Consider the following 5,112-nt stretch of genomic DNA (forward strand, 5'->3'; position numbering starts at 1 on the left):
TGGACTTATAAGAATGCGTCGCTATTTCTAAAGAAAATTGGACAGCACTTCCTTTGTTTATTCTAATTTTCCCATCATTTATATCGTCTCCCAACATTCATAACAATACCCATAAGGTCATAATCCACAACCATCATTTATACACCTTCACTACATTCCACCAATTTCCTCCAATTTTCCCATAATTTCCCATATAGCTTATTATCGTGTTTTCGCCCCTTTAATACTTATATCATGGTAAAATCATCATTTCTAGCATATTCATAACAATAACACTTTAACTTCCATGATTCAATTCTATCATCTTTCACTAGTGGCACTATTCACCCATTCAAGACCCATTTTCCATATTCTTCTACAATTCAAGCATTCTTAGTCTCCTAATACTTAAATAACTTGATAAAGCCTTAAAACATACCTTAGAAGATAGTTGATCAACTTTTGAGTTGAATGGCTTCTCTTAGGCAAAACCCTAGCTCCACCTCCTAGGGAATTCTTGACTTAGATGAACAATGAGGAGTTTCACACTCTTGATTTCTCAAATTTGGTTGTTATTGATCTTGATTCTCACTTGAATTTTTGGTTTGGAAGAGTATGGAAGGTTCTAGAGAGAGAGGTAAAATCGTGTAGTGAGAAGGTGAAATGAATAAAATGAAACATGGATCACATTTTATAAAATGCAACTTCAGTCCCGATCTCCTTATACGGCTCGTTATACAGTTCGTATAAATTTATACGGTCCGTATAACTGACCGTAGAAATGACTCAGTGATCAGCCCCCTCTGTGACCATTTGACGGGACCGTATAATCGTTATACGGTACGTATAACTTACCGTAAACCACTCCTTCCCTCAACTTCATTCTGTGTCACTTTGACGGTTCGTTTTACGGACCGTCAAACTGTTATACGGTCCGTATAAGACACCGTAAAACTAACCCTTCAGTCAGTCTCTTCTGTGACGCTTTTACGGTCCGTATAGTGGACCGTAAAACACTTTTACGGTCCGTATAATGGACCGTATACTCCCAGTTCACTGAAGCTTATTTTCTTGACTTTATTTCATCTCCGATCCTTATGGAACCTTCTTAAAAGTTGTTCAACACCTCGATACTAATTCATGGGACCTTATTACTCGTCTCCAAAATGCCATATACATTTTATACTCATTAGCCTATTTTGCGTCTATTAGCGGAAAAATTTCCAGGGTGTAACACATAATTCAACTCAAACTATTTCTCAAAAAGTTACTATTAATCATTCATGACCTAGTTGACCATATTTTCTACAATCCATGTATCTTAACTCTCCAATACCTCAAACATCATGTAAATATCATGAATCTTACCTTAGAAGTTGTAGGGACAAGCTTTGGTTGATAATACTCCACCTTGAGCAAAACCCTAGTTTTTCTCCATTGGGATTTCTTGACTTGGATGATCCTTGATGATTTCCTTAGCCTTGATTCACTTGTCTTAATGTTATTGATGGCTTATAATCCTTGAAAACTCACATAATAAATGTAGAGAGAAGTTTTAGAGAGAAGGTGGTGTAATGTTGAAATGAAATAAAACAAGTGTTGGTTCCTTTATTTAATGACTTGTAAAATCTGTGCTGAGGTGAACAGTGGTCGTCCATCGTAGTTTACGGTCCGTGTTCCACTATAAGGTTCGTCCCCCATGGGCGTATTTAACCATTTCCAGAACCAAAAACTTTGGCTGCATGCATGGTGGTTTACGACCATGGTTTACGGGTCGTAAATCACTTTACGGTCCGTCCTCCTGGTCGTATTTTACCATTTCTCGACTGGCAGAAAGTTGAAACTTTTGCATGGAATTTTACGACTGCCAGTTTACGGACCGTGTATCAATTTACGGTCCGTATTTTGCAATTTACGACCACTGGGCAGTTGCAATTCTGGATGTAGGTAACGATATACAGGTTGACGACTCAGCTATTTAAGAGTGCATGTATCAGCTACTGGTGAGCCCCAAATTCCTTCGAGGCGTTGTTAGCTATCTAGTTATTTCAGTTTATAGACAGCTCTATTATTCAGTACTCTTAGAGGCTTCATAGACACAGTTCAGACAGTCAGATATTTATTATGTTTGCCCTGTTGGCAGTTGTTCAGTTGGTTTGGTTAAAGCCATGTTGGCTACGTTCAGATATTTCAGATCATCTAAGTATTTCCGCATTATGATTTCAGTCAGACCTTTACTATATCATCATGTGTTTAGTTGTTTCCACATTCAGCTATGCTTTTGATATCACATGTTGATTCAGCTAGCCAGTTGGTTCGCTCGATCACATGCAGTCAGGCATCGGGTGTCGTGTTACGTCCAGGCCCAGGTTCGGAGCGTGACAACTATATAGTCTATTATAATATATTTAACCTATTTTCCTAAAACTATTTTTCTATACTTTAACTATTTTTCAAAACTGTTTTTTGGGTGGACTTACGTAGGTCCTACTTGGGCTAAGAGCTTTCGGGCATTAGCCTAAGTGTTCTACCCGACACCCTAAACGCCCAATTTTGGGTAAAATTTTACCACTTTTGATTCTTGAAAAACGTGGTATTTTTGCATAAATGACTAACTTCTATTTGCGGAAATATAAAACGAAACTATTTTTATCACAACCAATTTATATCTATATAGACATATTATTAGAATCCGTAGGTAAATCGCAATTCAGCGAATCCTTAATACCGGGGTGCCTAACACCTTCCCCGGGGGATTACCAGAACCCTTACCTAGACTCTGTGTAGATTAGGTTTCTTTTAAAATAATCATCAAATAATTGTTTTAAATGAACCCTTTTCGACTCGATTTTTCCTAATTTCCTAAAAAATAGGTGTGACTCTAAAAATAAGTCCATTTAGAGTACTATTACGTAGAAGTATATTTTTTCCTTTTTTGCAGTACGATTGAAAACCGTACTTCCCCGGGACGCTTTCCTTTTTGAATGAGGCAAGTGCAAATGCGAATGGAAAAAAATAGAACCGCTACACCATGAACCACGCCTGGTCTCATAAGTGCGTAAAGAATTGGCCTTACAGAGTTCTCCTTGAAGTGGCTTACACTTCACACTTACATAGGTGATTCCTAAACATGTAATCCTGTAGAAACACTATTTGATATACCCTGTATCAAACTTAGAAATCATTAAAGAGCCTTAATGCTTTATCTATGGTACTGAACATTGTCTTCATCCTGAGAATGAACCAAAATTTGTTTGACAATCTTGAACCGTCAATCATAACTTTGTTTGATCTCCTTGAATCTAGATCTTGGGATCTCCGGTCTTCTAGGTAGAGTTACCGCCATGTTGACTTGTCCTCGGCCATAGTGTCATTCCCTTTGATGATGTCTCAACTACTTCTCTAGCTAGGCCTTTTGTAAGTGGACCCGACACATTATCCTTTGAACTTACATAGTCAATTGTGATAATTCCACTAGAGAGTAATTGTCTAACGGTATTATGTCTTAGTCGTATGTGACGAGATTTGCCGTTATACAAAACACTCTCAGCCCTTCCTATTGCCACTTGACTATCGCAATGTATGCATATAGGTGCCAAAGTTTTGGGCCAAAATGGAATACCTTTCAAGAAATTTCGGAGCCATTCAGCTTCTTCACCGGCTTTGTCTAAAACAATGAACTTAGACTCCATTGTAGAGCGGGAAATACAGGTTTTTTTGGTTGACTTCCAAGACACTGCTCCTCCACCAATGGTAAAAATGTATCCACTTGTGGACTTAGTTTCAGCTGATCCGGTGATCTAATTTGCATGATAATATCCCTCTATTACTGTGGGATACAAATTGTAGTGCAAAGCCAAGTCTTGTGTTTATTGTAAATACCCCAAAACTCATTCCATTGCCCTCCAACGAGTTTGGTTGGGATTACTTGTGTATCGGCTTAATTTACTTATCGCACAAGCTATATCTGGCTATGTACAATTCATGATGTACATCAAACTTCCCAATACTCGAGGATACTCCAATTGAGACTTACTTTGACCTTTATTTCTCACAAAATTATGGTTTAAGTCAATTGGACACAAAATTATGGTTTAAGTCAATTGGACACTACAAGAAGTATAGAAATGGCAACAAAAAATTTAAATGTGGCAACAACATAGTTTTATTGTTGGCAAAGCAATTTTTTGTTGCCAAAGAATTTAATTTTGTTGCCATAGTATTGATTATTATTGTAAAAAGTACTTTTGGCAACCAAAAAAGAAGTTGTTTCATGTTGTTGCAATAACAGCCGTTGGGAAAAGTCTATGCAACAAAAAAAAAATTGTTGCCAAAAGTACTTTTTGCAACAATAATCAATCTATGTCAAAAAAAATAATTTTGTTGCCACATATATTTTTTCTTGTAGTGAGAGTTCGTGCTACCTTGAAGTCCAAATGTTTGAACTTTTCAAGTACCATTTTGATGTAAAGAGATTGAGACAATACTAGGCCTTGAGGAGTCCTGTGGATTTTAATTCCTAGAACTAAATCGGCAACTCCTACGTCTTTCAAATCAAACTTGCTAGAAAGCATACGTTTAGTAGCATTTATGTTGGCAATGTCTTTACACATTATTAGCATGTCATCAACATACAAGCAAACGATGACCACGTGATTTGGAATGTTCTTAATGTAGACACATTTATCACACTTAACAACAACAACATACCCAGTTGGATCCCACAAAGTGAGGTCTGGGGAGGGTAAAGTGTACGCAGACCTTACCCCCACCTTGGAAGGTAGGGACATTTATCACACTCATTAATCTTAAATCCATTTGACAAAATTGTTTGATCGAATTTCACATGCCATTGTTTCGGTGCTTGCTTAAGTCCATAAAGTGACTTAACAATTCTGCACACCTTCTTTTCTTTTCCAAGATCCACAAACCCTTCAGGTTGTTCCATTTATATATCTTCCTCCAAATCTCCATTTAAGAAGGCGGTTTTAACATCCATTTGATGAAGTTGAAGGGTATACATGGTGACCAGCGATATTAACACCCCCGAATAGATGTAATTCTCGTTACCAGCGAGTATGTGCCAAAATAATCAAGGCTTTCTCGTTGTCTAAAACCTTTGACAACAACTCT

The sequence above is a fragment of the Lycium barbarum genome, chromosome 2 (assembly GCF_019175385.1).
Source record: "Lycium barbarum isolate Lr01 chromosome 2, ASM1917538v2, whole genome shotgun sequence".
NCBI classification, from domain to species: domain Eukaryota; kingdom Viridiplantae; phylum Streptophyta; class Magnoliopsida; order Solanales; family Solanaceae; genus Lycium; species Lycium barbarum.